General features: G+C 31.8%; 1 pseudogene; it reads left to right on the top strand.

The window, feature by feature from the left end:
• Positions 1 to 2874: 2874 nt before the first annotated feature.
• On the top strand, positions 2875 to 13722 carry LOC149160807 (malate dehydrogenase-like; annotated as a pseudogene).
• The last annotated feature ends 6680 nt before the right edge of the window (positions 13723 to 20402 follow it).

Raw genomic sequence — 20402 nt, 5'->3', positions numbered from 1 at the left:
GTATTCCTTCTGCATGTAAGGAATATTTACCAAGGAATATCCTAGCAACTGATAGTACACTGTCCCTCCATCTGATCTCAACGGGGTCTCTGACTGAACTGACATGCAGGAGTTATCCATGAGTGAATACTCAGTTATCTGAAATACAGTAGTTACATGCATGCAAGCATTAACTAACTGAACTCTCATTAATTTAACAAATTATTAAGTTAATCTAACTGGACTTGACTCAGTTAAACTAAGTCAACTGATTACAACTCAATATTACAACTCATCCTTGTCTCTTTAAATTAAGGTTAAATTCCTCAATTAATGGAGAAATTGTTGCATGTCCTCACATAGACTTCAAGTTTGATTTTCCTTACCTAATTAACTCAAGATGAATTAATTAATTTATTTCCAAACTCCTATTGATATCAAATTCAAATTTTACTTCCTATGTTTAGTCTAAGCACTGACTAAAATAGGAAGGAATCCCAAAATGCTATTTTTAGAAAATATATTTTTAGCACTTTCACTTTTCACCCATTGTTGCTAAGATCACCAATGGCTGAACTGCTATTTATAGCCAGGCTATTTATAGCATTTCTTATTGCTCATTTTTCAACACAGATCACACCTTCACTTTCTCTTAACCCCTTAGACCTCTACCCTAGCATCGTTTTTAGATAGAAAATTAATGGTCTTATCTTTACAGTTTACTGGCCGATTTTCACTCCAGCCAGTCCATGCCTATCAAGACATTCTAGGAGCCTAACGGTAATATATTTAAATCTGTGCTAATTTTTTTTTTTTGCTAATTTTATTTCACAACCTTCTACTTTTGCATAGACTTTTCTCTTTGCATCTGTAGCCAATTGAACCAACCAAGGGTTCTTAAATTTTGAACTTTTTAGATGACATTCATCTACTATTCTAGGACTAACATAGCTCAAACTAGCACCTAGATCTATTAAAATGGAAATAGGATGATCAGATATTTTACCTTCAAGCTCCACCATTGAAGGTTGATAATTTACCTAACAATCTTCTAGCATTGCATTGATTTGAGGTATGTTTCGTGCTACATCACCTGCAATAGAAGCTTCATGAATATTTGCAACGGGTTATGCTCTCCCTCTACGAGGAAAATTCTTGTAGTAATGGGGTTCCCTGCAACCCCAACATTATAATGAAGGTCGAGGCACCTGACTGGTTTCCAATTTACTTGATGCCTCACTTTGTCTTACATCGCTCAGAGGTATGTACTTTTGTTAATTTCGATTAACAACTCCATTTGGTGCTTTACGTCCTGAGAATCTGGTTCCTGGGTTTCTCATATTCTTGTTATTTGTAAAGTTTTTATGTCCCTTCTTACTTGGCCAACTCTTCTGCACTTCACCTTTCTGTCTCATTTGCTGATAGCAGATCCGAGCTTTTCAGACTACTTCATCCATTGTTTTCGGATTGTCAAATTCTAGTCTTTCCTTCATGAAAGCAGGCAGGCTGCTAACAAAACGTTGGACTTTAGCCTTTTCTTCTCGGATATAAGGGACGTATCTTAGTAGTGATGTGAATTTTGTTATAAATTCATCCATCGTTTGCTGCCCTAGTTTTAAATCATGAAACTCTTTTGCTTTGTCATCATAGAATTGCTCCGTCAGATATCTATCCTTAAAATTCTTTTGGAATTGCTCCCAGGTAACCTCTTGTTCATTGATCTCTTTGACTATTTTAATCTCCTCCCACCACAGGGTGGCCTTGCCTTGCAACTGATAAATTGCTAGCCTTGCTCTCAAATTTTCATCATATTCATATATTTGAAAATATTTGTTCATGTTAATAAGCCATGCCTCCGTTGCTTCCTCCATTTCACTGTTATAGTTTGGTGGCTTGATCTTCTTGAATTCTCCCTAAAGTTTTGTTTTCTGTCTTTTTAATCCCTTTTTGCTAGAACCATTATCTGATTCCTCCTCGTTACCAGTTTGTCCCCCTTTTGATTCCTGATGTTGTTCTTGTTGTCTGCATGTTTCTGTTCCATTTTCTTCTCCTTGACTAGGTCTAGATTTCTCTGGTTCTGTCTATCTCATAAATTTTTCATAATTTTCTCTTGTTCCAAATGGAGTCTCTCATTGTCTGCTCACAAGTTCTGCATTTTTGTTCTTAATTGTTGAATTGTTTCGAGTAAGGCAACATTGGTGCCAACATTTGTTTCTCCCAATTGAACCCATACTTCTAGGTTACGTCTGATGCTCCTATGTGCATCAGAATCATTTTGTTATTTTCCAAATCATTCAAACTGTCCTCGGTGTAGTAACCTGAGGCTCTGATACCAATTGTAACACCCTTAACCATAAAACACATTGTTATAAGTAATATAACTAAAATACAAAATTTTAATAAAAATCCTAAACTATTGTTACCCTACCGCAATACAATAACACTTGGAATTTACATATCCAAACTTCGTTGTAGTTTGTATTAGCATTTCTTAATTGCTGCGAACATATGGTTATTAAATGTTTTTTAAATCTGACCCAATGGTATGTACACCTTTGATTAATGCGAGCGATTCTCCGTATCTCACATCATAGCTTGTGTTGAATTTCCCTGGCCCATTTTGGCGGCCCTTGGCTGGATGGCTGCCAACTGCCAGAACTCATCCTAATCACCTGCCATTTGTGGTCCAATGCACAACACGGGATTGGCGATGGATTTGAGGCTGTGACACACTCTGAGGGTAAGCCCTTTCAGCCTGGTGTTCGAGTGGTTTCCTTATTCATTTGTTGGGCATGGCTCTGGGGTTGCGCTCTGGTTCCTTCTGTGACTTTCCTCTACAACTCATCAAAATCTACCTGTTGTGTAAGGAATAAGGTTCACCATACATACCTACCTATGGATAAGCTTGTATTGAAGTTGTATGCTGTCTCTCGAATCAGGTAAGACCCAGTTAACAGTTTGAAATACGAGTTTGAATTTGGTTCACGGTTTCTACATTCAGTCTTGTTTTCACTGGGTATTTAATCCTATTATGGTGTCCCGCTAATGATGTTTTGATTCCTGTAGGTGCTTCTCTAATATGGTTTCTGGAGTCCGTGTTGCTGATACACTCTTGCTTCACCTTCGTGGTCCTGGGTAAGTACTGAGGGTTTTGCATGCATTAATGGTGCAGGTCTTATTTACACAACTTTTGGTGGTTAGATGACTGTAAAAGGGTATTAACCCTGAGATTTTGGTGTAGGGTTCGCCCAAATGGAAAATGGGTGCGGCATCCAGACCTACTCACAGTCATGTGCCAACCAGCACGGGGCCTCCGGGTATGCGGGTTTTGTTTTCCTTGATTGTTGTTGTCTCTTCTTACCTCAAATGAGGGTTTTTCTCTGAATGGGTTTTCCCATTTTGGTTTCTGATTAAATTATGAACTGTGCTATACATGGCCTCTATGGTCTGAATGGTGACGACTCCCTGTTCCTGGGATTACATGGCACATAAATGTAATTTTATCGTTGGGTTCTATTTTGTAAACATTTTAAGCGAACCATTGTTGTTAACAGTTTTGTAAAGTTTTTCTATTAATACAATGAAGAATTATGTTATGCTTCTATTCAGGTTCCTTTTATCTCTGAGTTTGCTCTCTGAAATTAGTTTGTGGATTGGTGAATCTTTAGTTTATGTTGTCCTCAGAATGTCGTTCCAGGGCGTCCTCTTAGGTTTCACGTAGAACAAATCTGAAGGACCGAGACTGCTAGCACAATGTTATTCTTTTTATAAGGAAACCCTATTTCCCTGGATCTCCCATTTCTGTATAAATCACTGTGTTTTCTTTTAAATTGCTTATCACATTGGAACAAATTATGGTAATGAATTTCCACTTACTATTATGATTCCTCGCGAGAGGTCCATCAATTAAATTACAAAAGTATAACTACTATAAATACACACTTACCTCTTGCATGGGTATTTTTTAACGTAACTTGTTCTTAAGGTTCTGTTATGCTAGGTTATCTGCCATGGTTACAATTGTAGTGACATAAACAAGTTTGGTTAGTTCTTGGCCATATCACACAAATCTAAATGTAATTTCGTGTATTCTTTCTTCCATAACATAAGTAGAAATACCCACCTCGATTCGTTTAGTTTTGCTCTTTTTGGTGATGCTTGGCTAACTCTAGGTATTCTATTATATGTTCAAGTTTGTCTCTCTTTTCTTAGAATATCCTCGGGTTTGGTTGCACAGTCTTGCCCAGATTGCTAAATTTGGCATACATATTTAATGCATTTAGGTTTAAGATATAGATCCTGTGCATTCGTTCTATTTGTACTATAACATGCATGTTTTCAATAGTTTGTTATCTGCACATTTTTTTAATTAACTTGCATCTAATTTAACATTCATTTAAGTTAATTTACCCCTAAATCTTAGCACTACTTTTTCAATCTGATACAGGATTAAACAAAACAGTATAAATCCAACTCCAAAATACCTATATCCTAAGCTTTTACACATTATTTAAACAAGATGTACTTATCCAGATTGTACTTATCTGCCATGGCGAGACCAATCTGTAATCAATGAAACTTTTTCCACCCTTCCTATGAGAACCTGGCAATCACGTCTAGGGTTCTCCCCCCAAGCTCCTCTTTCACCTAATCAATCAATTATTTACATGTAGAAATTTTTGTTGCTTGGCCTCAAGACTCCAGGTCTAGCCAACAATCACTCTTACTTCATCTAGGGAAGTCTTCTTGTTTTCAAAACTTATTCCCACTTAATCCTCCTTCAACTCAAGGAATTTTCTTTTTCTTTTTTCAAAAAGAAAATCCTCACCCCCCTCCTCCTTTTCTCTTCCTTTTTGTAAAGGAAGAGTAGAGGGAGGGTAACTATTTCTTTAACTAATAACTGATAACTGCTGGGTGAAAAAGAGTTACTAAGGTTCATCAGTGATTCTTTTAGAATTCCCATAGAATACCATATCTGCCATAATTATTTATTTATTTAATAAAACTATTATTATTACTGAATCTATTTAATGTCCATTTCCAAAAGTAAAAACAAGAGTTCATTTCCTTACTGTAAAGTAAAAACATACAAGTAAAAGTAGCTTGAAGTTTTGGGATGTCACACTAGCACATTCATATCACCTTGAAACCAGCATATCATATGAAAATGATTTTGAAATTTGTTGGATCATATCGAAATTAACGCGACATGTCCCTGAGTCATTTATTAGTCTCCGTCATCTGGCATGAGACTATAATAATCATAATTGATTGTGAAGCAATAGTTCATGTAGCAATTAGGGAAAATATGCTATAATTTTGAGCTATGTAATGTGTTGAGCATATTGCAACCTATTTCATCATTTTATTTGACTTCTCCCTGAGGCAGAGGAACTATAACTATAGATTATATGAGATATGTTTCGTTGTTATTTGGGAACTGTAAAATCTATGGGTTATGTTTCGTTTTTTCTTATTTGACATCTTCTCGAGTCATATGGACTATAACTATAAATTATGTGGGATACGTTTCATTGTTATTTGGGATGTGTAAAATTTGTAAGATATGTTTCATTGTTATTTGGGAACTGTAAAATAATTCTAGCACATAGAAGCACATAGAAGAAGGTCATATCACAACACATAGAAACACACAGAAGAAGGCAATAATGTTGTTGTGGTGTCCACTGGAGAATCATAGCACATAGAAATGCACATAAGGTAGCACATAGAAACACACAGAAGGAGGCCATGGTACAAGAGCTGAGTTTTGAAAAATGGCTTCAGGTAGCATGCTTCAGATCCGTTCGTAAGTGCATCCATGTGAACAATTGATAACTCTCTAACCAGATCTGCTTCTTGAATTGAATCAACTGAAGATTGGACTGGATATGACTCGAACAAGCTACCATACAGGAAGTGATGGCCTAGACTTGAGAATGACTACCTATGTTTCTTTATCTCTAATTTCATCCGCATTTGTATTTGGCAGAATAGTCTTGAACGATTATGGAGAGCGACATGTTAATTAGTAGTCCAAGGATTTCCTCAAATTCAATATCCATCTCAATTTGTGTTTGGAAATGAGCGAGGTGCTATATTTGATGCTTAAACGACTACTGGTGGTGCTTATACATTTTCTGAAGCCCTTCCACCCTTGATCATTGCATTAGAGTCTACCAATGACATCAAGCTCCACTGGGAAAGGAGGTATCCAGGTAGGGTAGGCTATTGAAACTACAATAATGATTTGGACACATAACCACTAGTAGAGCATTATAGACAGGAAAAGATAGGTTTCAGAGCCAAGTGAATTGAAACGTTGAGCAGTGGAGCAAACATCATTTTCTAGATCTAGATACAGCTCTAGGACTAGTAGTTTATTAAAAAGGAGCATAGCCAGGTAAGTAGTTAATGCAACATTGGGAGTAAGCAGCAACTTTCACATATTTCCCTAAAGTCATGCGCAGGTATAATTAACCAGGAAAAAGAACCACCTGTAAGGGCATATAAAGTGGTTGATCTTGAACCAGAGGCATATGAAGCAACAATGGCATATATTCTCATGTTTACGCATGGATGTTCTTTTTCACTTCTAGTAGGATTAATAGAAAATTAATTTTGTCAATTTTTATTGCATGCCTGGTTATTTTTGGTCTCCAAAAGAAAGAACCTCATTCACCTAATAACCTACAAGCTACCCTATTTAGGGTTCAGCTTTGCAAGAAATCCTCGAGGAGACTCAAGCTGAAATTGATTGGATTGAATCTTAACCTACCTCTTCTCCTTAAATATTGAAAGGTTTATTCATCCTAGTAATAAAATGAACTCCTTGGGCTTTGCGGCGAAAACACAATAGGTAAAGTGGGGTTTAAATTCGTTGGAGTCTAAGGCTACTTATTGAGTCTGTGCAGTGTAATCTTGGGTCCAGTCAAGATGGGTAAGAGTCTTAAGAAGGCTTGCTCTTAACAATATAAGGAGCAGGGTCCTCTAATTGGATACATAACTATATTAGTTGTTGTATTAAGTGATGCTGCTTCAGTAAATAATCCTAGATTAGTTGTGTAGAGTGATAAGTAACTTGATAACTAGGCATAAGTAGTTGCAACCATTTCAATAGGAAACACCTCATCAAATCAGTCTAAAGAGATTCCGAGGGTATGTTAAAAATCAACCATAGCACCCAGCAACAAATTGAGGCAAAAAACTCGATGTTCTGTATGCAAAAGCATAAATAGGGATCCTTTTGAACCAAATGAACCTGAGAGTGGTCAAGTGGTTGGGCTTCTATCATCTTGCTTCACTCAGGGATATGATACCTTCTTAATTTTTCTAGTCTGACTCATTTGTGGAAATACATTATACCCTGTAAACATACACTGTATTGATACATTTGGTGACTAATTTCAAGGAAATCCTGTCCATGCATGATCTACCTTTCTTAGCTCCTAAAACTACTCCTTTTCTTGCTTGGTTTAGAGCTAGATCCTGAGAGTCAGATGAAGAGTCTCATCACACCTAGATTCCAGAGGGGGCACTTGGTTGTATGCAAGCCCCACTTGGCAGTTGGGGAAGTTCAATTTATTTATTTATTTTTATTTTAATGCAACCTTATTTAGTACATAATGTATTTAGTTTTTTTATTTTTAATATACTAAATAAATTAAACACAAACAATGTTAAAACTTAATAAGTACTCTGAAGATTATTGCACAACCTGTTCTTTGTCTCCCTTCAATCTAGGTTCCTGTCTGTAATATTTGCAAATGAATCTTTGCTAGAGGGTATGACAACATCAGCAAGAGAATTGGATTAACTACCCATTCTCTCTGCTTGTTACAAACAGGGTATGTGTATGGACAACATTCTTATTAACCTTGATGACCATTATAGAGGCATGTTCAATTATCAACAGATTTACTAGAATAGATGGAGAACTATTTGGGATGCTCATTTCTATATTGTTCATGTAATAGTATATTAGGGTATGATTTTGTGAAAATGTTCACTTTCCATAAAAATGGCATTGATAAACTCATTTTTTCTTTTATAAGAATTCTCCTTTCCTTTTCCTAAATGTGAGAAATCCATAACCACATCTCAAATACATGTCATGAATAACTACATGTTTTCAAATCTTAGTGGTTACTAAATGTGATAAATCCATAACCACATCTGAAATAAATGTCGTGAATAACTGCATTTTTTCAAATCCTAATGAGGACAAGATGTCGGTAGATTGTTACAAAACTTCATAATAAGTAGGAAAACAATATTAGAAACATATATCAATACTATAGCCCCAAGTGCTTTTAACTATTAAGCTCTTATGGAGTTTAATGCATTGATTCTTTTAATGCATTAATTCTTGTAAGATTATCAGCCAAGAATTATTATTTGATGTATGACTATTGTTGGTTACCTTATTTACAAACACTCTTACTCAGATGGTAGTTCTTGTTTGTTGAGATAGTTCCACTTTAGGTTTGACGAACATGCCTTTTCTGTTGGTATATTCTTTAGAACCACACTTAAACAATCACCATATCTCATATGGAGGCGATTTAATGTGTTCTCTGCATAACAATGACTGCTAAGATCTCACCTACTACTCTTGGAATGAAATCAGTGTTTATGGTGCCTCTAATAGTGAGGTGTGCGTGGTATGTTTAAGAAGAAGCAGAGTAACTCAAGCTTCCATGGGTCATGGGGGCCTAGGTTCTCTTTGGTTGCATGTGTCTACTTCTATATTGGTGCCTTTTCCTTTGCGGTACAGATGTATATGACAAAACAAATATTTTTGCATTCTTAGCAATCATTGGCAACTTCTTCTGCAAACTTTCCAGACCAAACTCTCTTTGTGGAATGATGTCTCTAGCATTAGAGTTCTTTGCATGACAATTATGATGGTTGTCCGAGTAGTACTAATAAGCTTATAAAATCATTAGATTCTATTTGAAATTGAAATATATATAGTATGATTTTTTATTCCTTTTAAAACACATTCTTCTATTCATATTTTAGACCCATTTTGGTATTTACAACAGTGGGCAAATTCTAATTTTTAGTATATTAAAACAGTTTCTTTTAATGATAGATCTATTCTGAAACATGGTTTTACAGAGTGCAAGTAGATGATATTTTAATTCGATCCCATGACTTTCATGATCCTCATTTCCATTTTTCACTGATCCAGTATATGAAATTACCTAGTGCCAATGTCATCTTCTTTCCTCGTATGTTTTCTAGGCATGGCTCTAACAACAGGGCCTATTATGTAGGACAAATCGGTTATGCATTGGTGCCTATGGTTGCTAGAGGCATAATGCTCAGCCCAGACCAGCCTGTTATATTGCACATGCTTGATATTCCTCTAACAGTAGAGGCTCTGAATGGGGTGAAAATGGACTTGATAGATGTTTCTTTCCCTCTTTTGAAAGGTTTTAATTATTTTTGAGATATTCTACATAAACTTGAAAAATCTTTCGTTATTTGAATAAATAGTGAGAGTACGAATGAGAGTGGCTTTCCCCCCTTTATTGTTGTATAAAACCATCTAGCATGCATGATGGAATGAACCTTAATAAAAATTAACATGTGTTGAAAACAGGTATTGTTTCCACCATGGATCATGTTGAAGCATGTAGTGGTGTGAACATAACTGTCATGGTTGGTGGATTCCCTAGGAAGGAGGGTATGCAAAAGAAGGGCGTTATGTCTAAAAATCATGGAAAATTTTAGGGGCGAATTTTCACCCTTGGGTGAAATTAAGGGGTTTTATATTTTTATTGGGCGAATATTTTGTATCACAGTACATTATTACAAATCGCCTCAAATTTATTTTAAATAAAAAAATTAGGTATGGAGGTTAGCCCACCTTATTTTAAGGGAGAGAGTAACAAAAAGTAAATTTAGCCCTTGAAATTAGGAGTTACAACCTTCCATTCACCCTAATTTTCAAGAATAGGTATTTATGTTAGTTCTTTCATTTTACCGTATTTCATGGTTTTGGGGATAATTTCGAGAAAATGACCTTATTTTTTGGAACAAATGGTCACAAAAGAATAATTCATTTTATTGAAAAATTCAAGTCTCTTATTTTCATGTTTATTTAAAGATTGAATAATGTTCTTGCCATATTCCAAGTTTGCATTTGTTTAGTCATAATCATATAAAGAATAATGGAAACCATTTTTTTATATTTACTCAATAAGTCACCTTATATTTACGTGTAAATAAATAAAAATATAAATAAAGTGGAGTATGGTAAATATTTAAAACCTCTTTTTATACTTACTCCAAAGGTATGGTAAATAAATATAAATATAAATAAACTAGAGATATGGTAAATAAATAAAACCTCTTTTTATATTTAGTCCATAACCCTCTTTCTATTTAAGAAGGCTCAAAAAAGAGGTTTTATTTAAGTGAATCTTATAGGCCAAATACCATATTTATAAAAGAGGTATGGTAAATTAATAAAAATATAAATAAACGAGAGAGGTACGGTAAATAAATAAAACATTTTTTTTATATTTACTCCAGAAGTCGCATTATATTTAAGAACACTCAAAAAATGTGTTATATTTAGGTGAAGCCTATGGGCCAAATACCATGGGCCAAATTATTATTAATACCATGCAAAAAACATTATTAACCCATTATTAACCCTAATATTATTATTAATAATAAAAAAATGGCACATGGTATTGAACCATGGTATTCACGCGGAATGTAGGCTATTTAAAGGGGGGAATTAAACCCGCATAGATCCGTCTTTATTCTGGATATACTAAGCCCGAGGAGGGATCAAATACCGTGATATGCAAACTAGCATAGAGTGAAAAAATATTTGATCCTCAGGCTTGGTAGATATAGGGTAAAAATGGATCTTGTAATTTAGTGTCACTTAAACATTTAAATTTGGTTAAAATAAAAAAAAAAAAAAAAATCAATTATTCATTTTATTAATTTTTATAAATTACTAATCATATTTTTTAAGCTCCAGGTTTATGATAACCCATGGTATTGACCCATGGTAATATCATGGTATTCATGTGAGCATAGACTATTTAAAGGAGAAATTCTATCAACTTAGATCCATCTTAATTTTGGGTCTACCAAGTGCTGAGAGGGATAAATAGATTTCATCCCTCCAAGAGTGGTAGAAGTGGAGTTAAGATGGATATACGTTGGTTTTTATGATAATGAAGATATTAAATAGACTTAGAAAATTATATTATAAAAAAACATCTTAAGGTGAATGGTTAAAGCTACATTTAGTCTCTTCACAAAATTTAGTAAAAAATACCAATATCTCCATTAATATTGGTTTTTTTTATTTAACAAAAATAAATTCAAAACAGTGAAATCTTATCACTCTTTCCATGTCACCCTCGCAAAAGAGAGATAGTCAATGCCCAGATTTCCCACCATTTTTCAAACATTCTCATTATGATATCTTCATGAAAAGGTTAAGGTACTGATGTTGGATTGGTTGTTTGAAAAATATGTTCATTTGTACAACCTTTCATCTTCTCTGTTATTCTTAATTTGTCGTAATGATTTGTAGGGGTTGGGCCAATGCTTGAAAAATATGCTGGTTTGTACAACCTTTCATCTTCTTTGTTTTTCTTAATTTGTTGTAATGATCTGTAAGGCTTGGGCCAGTGCACCATATGGGGTTGGGCCAATGCACCATATTGTCCTAAATTGCAGAGATTGTGCACCAAAAAGGAAATTAATACACATGTTACAACGCTGTTAAAAAATGCAAGATGTATGAAAGTAGTGAATTATGCTAATAAGCAATTTAGATTGGAAGAGACGTAATTAAATTTTATTATTTAATTGAATATTTCAAGTTAAAATAATGATAAATCTATATGTATATATTAATATATTGATTGGAAGGCTTATGACAACAGTCACTTCTTTCCATTAGATCCCCTTCAGGCTTTTGGGATACCTACTACTTTCTTATATTATATAGTTGGGGCTTGTTACTTGTTGGCATGTTGGGGTAAACAAAATGTGTTTTTTTTTTTTTTTTTTATCTCGCAGTTGGAGTCTATGGAATAAGAAAAAAATTTGATAGCTTCACAAAAGTGGTACAAAATATGTGGTTTTTTTTTTTTTTTTTTTTTTTTTTTTTTTTTTTTTTATCTCGTAGTTGGACTCTATGGAATAAGAAAGAAATTTGATAGCTTGAAAAAAGTGGTAGAGAAAAGATTAATCTCTCCTACCTTAACAGAACTGGTGGCCAAGATCAACACCTACAAGAACTTTGTTGTGGAATATTGTAAAAAATAATAGAAGAATATGAAAGAGTGTACAATGAGAACCTGGACAAACATGGCCAGTGAAACTTGCAACATTGATTGTAAGAAGAGAAAATTACATTTCTTTTTTCCAAATATGTATGTTAGTATATTAAAATTTAATGAATATGTTTTCCTATTATCATATATGGTTTCATACTTTAACAAAACATTTGCCAAGACTTCACTTTTTATTATTCAGTGAAAGATTTTGCCAAGAACTTACAAGATTTTATAATTCAGTGATAGATTCACCATGACTTTACAAGATAATATAATCCAGTGATAGATTCACCAAAAAAATTATATATACATATTATATTATTGATAAAATCGCCTCCCAGTTTTCCAATGTATCATGGGGATTCGCCCATTTATTATACATATAAATTTAGGGTGGTTCTTAAAATTTTCCCTACTAAAACTGTATCTATCTACGAGTCACATGCCTCAACATTAGAGAAACATGTTTCTCCAAGTTGCAAGGTGAATTCAGTTTTTCATTATTTAAGCAAAGGAAAAATGCTTATTTTTCATTGTAAAATCTATCACGAATAGATAGAACTTCATCAAATATCCCTTCTTTTGGGAGTTTGTAGTGCCCTTCTGCAGCTAAGTATTTCAATGTTTTAAAGACTTTTATGGGACTAATATTGCGTGAATGTGTGTTTTCAAGGATATTTTCTGGGTCCTATTTGCATTTCCCTCTTATGGGTGATTATCAAGTGACACAATGAAAAAAACAAGTTGTAAGATTTTCTCACTAGTCATAGTCTTAATACAAATTAATTCAAATTATTGACTTTTTTTTTGTGAGGTCTCTGTGGTTGCTAACACAGAAAATACTAGTGCGCTAATTTTAGAAGAGTTTGCTCCATCTATTGAATTTTTTTTTGTCAGGTCTTGGTGGTTGCTAACACAGAAAATACTAATGCGCTAATTTTGAAAGAGTTTGCTCCATCTATTCACGTTCCAGTTAGTAATGTAAAGAATGTTATAATTTGGGGCAACCACTCTTCAAGCCAATATCCCGATGTTTACCATGCCACAGTTGTAACTGGAGCGAGAGAGAAACCATTGTGAGAGCTTGTTGCAGATGATGCTTGGTAATTATTATTATGATAAATTATAAACATTGTGTAATTTATCAACAATTTTTTTTAAGTATCAGTGTGGCACTTTGTAGTCACTATGACTACCATTTTTCTTTTATGTGGTTCTGGAGGCAATGATGGATAACATACCTGTGACAGAGAACATGTATATGTTGATATATTTCAGGTTGGATGGGGAATTTATCACCATTATACAGTAATGTTGTGCGACAATTATCAAGGCATCGAAGCTGTCTAGTGCACTATCTACTGCTAGTTCTGCATGTGATCATCATATCTGCGTTGAGTGCTTAGTACACCTAAGGTAACATTATATAAATAAAATGATTCCTAAGTGTGCTTGGGCTCATGTCACAAATTGCTTACCTTGATGCTTATATTTGCACAAGATCCTACCTAATATGTTATATAAGTATATGGTAGTTGGTAATTTATTATGTTATATAAGTAGATGGTAGTTATAATTTATTACAAGGTACATGGGTTTCAATTGGTGTACAATTGGTGTATATTTTGATGGATCATATGACTTCTTTAAATATTTTATATTATATAAGATTATCATACCCAACAATTATTATTGGTAATTATTATTATTATTATTATTTTAATTTTAATTTTAACTATTTACATGTAATTTGACAAAGCCAAATATTTATTTAACAAAATATTACAAAATCTAAAAAGTAGTCAAAAATTATAAATATATATATATAAAATAATTTATAAAATATTTTTATATGTAATCAAAAAATTTTAATTGTTCAAAAATTATATATATATATATATATATATATATATATATATATAAATGATATTTTGATAGCTTGATATAGCATCATCCTGTGTGATGATTTTTTGTTTCTTGACACAGACATGTTCAGGAAGGATTTATAGACTCTAAAGCCATGGAGGAAATCCATTTTTCACCATATAATGAAAAATTACGATTTTTCTGATGGAAAAATATATATATATATATATATATATAATTAATAATTTATAAAATATTTTTATATATAATCAAAAGATTTTAATTACAATGATTTAATTACTGAAAAATTATAAATATCTATAAAACAATTTATAAAATATTTTTATATGTAATCGAAAGATTTAATTACAGTGATTTAGTGAGCAGTTTGTTTCTTCATCTACTAAATTCAAATATCTAAAAACATATATTATAATATTCTAGTGTGTAAAAAATAGTACATACGCATTTTATATATTTTTGCAAGGAGTCCATGAGAGCATATTAAAATTCTTTGTTTTTATGTCATTTTTTATTAAATCCAAAAATAGACACAACCGGACATACTAACCGTTTTGCAAGGCGTTCATGTGACTTCCATATCAAATTTTATTCAATCCAAAAGAATCATACAGCAAATAAAATTATATTGTCTCTTATATACGTTGGAATTCCATCTATTATCAATATGCATAACCTAATTAACATGAATAATTAGATGAAAGTCATCAGAATCTAAAAAGGGTACGACTTTAAAATGCCAAATAATAGCTAGTCAAGGAAGACTATCTTTCTCATCTTTCCAAAATAAAATATAAAAAATATATTTTTATTTATAAAAAAATATTACTAAAATAAAATCAAATTCCATTAAGCTTGATCGTGAAACTAATCTGTGAACAAGGTCTACAACAACTTCATATCAATGAAAATATAAAATATATAAAACTAATAAAAATGTAAAGTAAGAAAATTACTTTCTTTGAATTCCCTAAAACTTTCTATATCTGCCATTGCCAAAGGGGTGTTATGTACACTTGTGAGATCTGCAACAACTTCATATCAATGAAATTATAAAATATATAAAACTATTCCCTAACACTTTCTATATCTGCCATTGCCAAAGGGGTGTTATGTACCCTTGTGAGATCTGCAACAACTTCATATCAATGAAATTATAAAGTATATAAAACTAATAAAAATGTAAAGTAATAAAATTACTCTCTTTGAATTCCTTAACACTTTCTATCTCTGCCATGAAGTGTTTCTAGATTTTGTTGCCAAAGGGGTGCTATGTAACATTGTGAGATCTGCAACAATTTCATATCAAAGAAATTATAAAATATATAAAACTAATAAAAATGTAAAGTAAGAAAATTACTCTCTTTGAATTCCCTGACGCTTTCTATCTCTGCCATGAAGTTTTTCTAGATTTTGTTGCCAAAGGGGTGTTATGTACCCTTGTGAGATGTAATCACTGCAAGATTTTTTTTATTTTTATTTTCGGGTAGATTTTGGTTCATTGTTAATATCAATAATAATAATTTTTTTTTTTAAATTAGAACTCTGGATCCTTTTCCAATTTTTGACTCAACAAGACTCACGAAAACACCTTTAATAATATTATGTTCATATCATTGTGTTGATTTCTAATAAATTTGACTTTCCCTTGAAAAAAAATTACAAAACATGCTAAATATAAAATTTAATTTTAATGATTATTATTATAATGATTAAGATTTCAAATAATGTTTTATACAACTTTTTCAGAAATGTTCTTTCAATGAAGTTAAATTATAACCTTTCAAAAGGGTTAATTATATCCCTACTGTCCTCACTATTTTATTTTTAAAATACATATTTTACATCTTTAAACTTTGTTAAAACATTTATAAACATTCTAGAGAAGATTAAAATGTGCGGTATCTTTTGATGTATTTCCAGGTTTTTTTTGAGTATCGTCGTGGACCAATTTATATATATTATTTGTAGCCACGGTACACAATGAAACACAGATTCAGAGAAAATAAAATCCACTCTAGAAGTGTTTGGTTTCTTTATCTCTGGTCACCAAAATGATTGCGCTTCGGCGTTTCCGCTGGTTCGTTCCATCCATTTATATATATGCCTATCCATCATCTTGCCTTTATCTACCATCTAAAATTGGAAATAATTTCAACTATTCCATTTAATATTTATAACTGCGCCGACAAATCCTATTACAGTTTTCCTTTAAAATGAAGTTACATGAAATATGTGTTTTTTTAAATGTCTTGTTTGTTATTTCTTTAAAATAATTTTTTAAAGAAACTATACATTTGCGTTTACGGTTGAACTATGCAGCTCTCTGAAATGAACATGAAAACTGAGCAGTTATAGGGTTGATTGTGTTAGCCTATTATATATATATAGGAGTTGTCTATAATGCGACTTTTTGGAGATTCCGGTGACGGAATCCGGTGGAAGAAATTGAGGTTAAATCTTGATTTGTTGCAGCGAAAATGGTTTTTTAACTGCATATTTGGATTCAGCACCTTCGAGAAAACCCCTGGGACGCTTTCATTGTGCAGAGACTAGCTATCAAACTTGCGATTCCAATAAATTCCTGCCGAATTTCGACCAGAAAAACCCGCCGGAAAGACTTTCAAAAAGTCGCGTTATAGACTATTTCTATGTGAAAGTATGAGAGTATGTAAATATTAGGCACAACCACATTTTTTATCAATATGATTGATATATGCAGATATATCAAATATATATACAATCATATTTTAATATAGTTGATATATGTCAATAGACTTATATCAACCACATTAATAATTGATGTGTATTTTTTAAAAAACCAATTATTTATAATTACTAATAACTATATAAATAATAATAACCATATTCTTATATATTTATATATTAATGATTATTATATTAATATTATAATAATAATATTATTAATATTAATTCATAATAATAATAAATGATAATAATATTAAAAAAAAATTACATTATTATATTATTATTATAATATAATAATAATAATTATATTATATTATTATAATAATCATAAATATAAATATAATATAATTATTTAAACAAAGTCTTTTAGTGGAAATTACATGAGAGAATTTTATAGCTAACGCGTTTCCAACTAGCAAGTGTGGTTCATACCAGCATACCATGGCAAAGGCTTAAATAGAGAGCAGAGACATAATTTCAACTAATAGCTATATTTTAACAATGTTTAAATTATAATATTAATTTATTAATATATTAAAAACAAATATTATTAAGTAACGACTATATTAAAGGCAGTTTTTGAAAAAAAAATTAAATAATAATATTATTTCATTAATTATTAAAAATATTAATAGGTAACGATATATTAAATGGCTAGTTCTTCAAAAATAATATTTAAATTAATTTATTAAAACCAAATATTACTAGTTCTTGAAAAATAATATTTAAATAATGATATTAATTTATTAATTTATTAAAATATTAATATGTAACGGCTATATTAAACAGCTAGTTTTTGAAAAAATATTTAAATAATAATATTATTTCATTAATTTATTAAAAATATTAATAGGTAATGGCTATATTAAACGGCTAGTTTTTGAAAAATAATATTTAAATTAATTTATTAAAACCAAATATTACGGGTTACTAAAAAATAATATTTAAATAATGATATTAGTTTATTAATTTATTAAAATATTAATATGTAACCACTATATTAAATGGTTCGTTTTTGAAAAATAATATTTAAATTATTTTATTAAAACCAAATATTACACCTTTAATATTTGGCCTTTAAATACCATACGGAGCTCCCTTAGATCTGTAAAAGACGCAGTGGAACCCAAGAATATGAAGGGATTTTACGTTATCCCATGCTCATGTGGGACTCCCTACATTGGTGAGATTGGTCGCTCGATTAATCAAAGGATTTGTGAGCATGCTATTGACATCAAGCATGGCGGGACCCGCTCCTCTGCTTTGGCGGAGCATGCACATAAATGTAATCATCACATCTACATTGGGAAGGCCCAAGTCGTCGCTAAGGTTAGCCATTTTCATCATCGTAAATTGAGGGAGGCCCTAGAAATTAAAAAAAAAATCCAATAATTCGAATAGAGATGATGGTTGGAATATTAGTAGAAGTTGGGTCCCTGTCTTGTTCTCCTAGTTTTGTTTTCGTTTTTGTTTTCTTGATGCTCCGTGTTTTTTATGTATTTCATCATCCTATTCGTTCTTAACTCCGTTTAGTATTTTGTTATTTGTTTAATGGGCCTCAACCCCATATTTTATTGTTGACCTGTTTTGTATATTGATTATTTTTCTTTGGATATATATATACATATATATATGTTTTTATTTATTTATTTCTATTTATTTATTTTTATTTTATTTTTATTTATTTATTTTTACTTGTGTATATTTTTGTTTTATTTTATTTATTTTTCCACTAATTATTTTTTATTTATTTTTTTTTATTTTCATTAGTTAATTTATTTATCAAATGATCTTGTCTCGATTAGGGTCTTCACTCATTTTTATAATTTTTTACTCCCTTCCTTTAAAGTTTGACTTTGACTATTTATTTATTTATTTTAAAAACTAGTTGTTTAATATAACAGTTACTTATTAATATTTGTTTTTAATATATCAATTTTGATCATATCAAAACTAAAGCGGCATGTCGCCAAGTCATTTATTAGTCCCTGCTGTCTAGCATGGGACTATAGTAATCATAATTGATTGTGAAGAAATAGTTCATGTAGCAATTAGGGAAACTAGGCTATAGTTGTTACCTATGCGGTGTATTGAGCATATTGCACCCTATTTCATCATTTTATTTGGCCTCTTCCCAAGGTGGAGGCACTATAACTATATATTATGTGGGATATGTTTCATTGTTATTTGGGAACTGTAAAATAATGCTAGCATTAGTGTAGCAGTGTTAAATGTTATGTTTCTATTATAAGATATCATAAAAAAGACTAAAGCGAGAAGTGTCAAGTAGTAAGTGCATGCTGCTATTGTTGTGTCTACGAGAGGATCACAACACAAAAACACATAGAAAAAGGCCATAGTGCTGCTCCGACCAAGTGGTGAGTGCATGTTGTTGACGTGGTGTCTACGGCAAGATCACAACACATAGAAACACATGGAATAAGGTCATATCACAACACATAGAAACATACAGAAAAAGAAGGCCATAATGTTGTTGTGGTGCCTACGGAGGATCATAACACATAGAAACACACAAAAGGTAGTGTTAAAATAAGCTAATTAGTCTTGCATGAAGAATTCACTAAACATAGAGAGTCAGTTAACTGAGTGATTGATTGTTGATTCAAGTCAAGTTAACTGATACATGACTTTTAGTGTGTGGTTGCATGTCAAGATATTTTAGGCAAGTCGCTAGTTGAAAAAGGATAAATACTCTTCACCGGGTTCATTGTATGTATCATGTTTATGTGATCAATAGAAGAACCACAACTCGTGTTTTATCTGTAAATTATTTATGCTTTGTCTTTTCCGCCTTTTCAACAAAATGGAATCAGAGAGTGAAGAAACAGATTAGCAACAATCCATGTGAGAAGAGAAATCTATTTTTATTTCTCATTGTTTGAGCATTAACGCATCCTATAATTATATACATCGTGTTATAACGTTGGAAGGCGTAACATAGAGTTGCCTTAATCGTCTTGGACTTACGTTTGCACGCGGGTTCTATGTATTCCTTAAGCGTTAAAGCATTAACACGCTACTCCCTATCATGCACGATATTTAACATATACCATTCTAATGATACAAAGCATTTGCGTAGCGTGGAAGCATTAGCATAGTACCAAAGTTTGAATTCTTAAAACAATGTGACATGAAACAACAAAGTGTTGGGGAAAGGTCTTTTCATAAAGCCGTTTAAAAGATCATTGGAGTATGAAGAGCGTATGATTACGATTTCTTTTATAAAGCCTTTTAATAAGGTTTTTTTTTTTTTTTTAAAGAAAGAGGAGAGATTTTTATTTATCAAATGGGTCTTCAAAATAAAAAAGGATTTTTTTTAAGTGTTTTTTTTAACAAAAACAAAAGATAAAAAATTTAGGGTTTTATTGAAATGAGATTTTTTTTTTGGAAAAAGAAGTTTCGCAAAAAGGTTTATAAAGAGAAAGTTTTGGAGAAAGAAGGCTTTCTCAAATTTCCAGCCCTAGTTCTCACCGTTTACAAGGA

This window comes from Pinus tabuliformis, chromosome 5_2 (assembly GCF_031772625.1).
Source record: "Pinus tabuliformis cultivar Carrire ecotype Pingquan chromosome 5_2, CPIR1, whole genome shotgun sequence".
In the NCBI taxonomy this organism is placed as follows: Eukaryota; Viridiplantae; Streptophyta; class Pinopsida; order Pinales; family Pinaceae; genus Pinus; species Pinus tabuliformis.
This window is presented reverse-complemented; position numbering and strand designations above follow the sequence as displayed.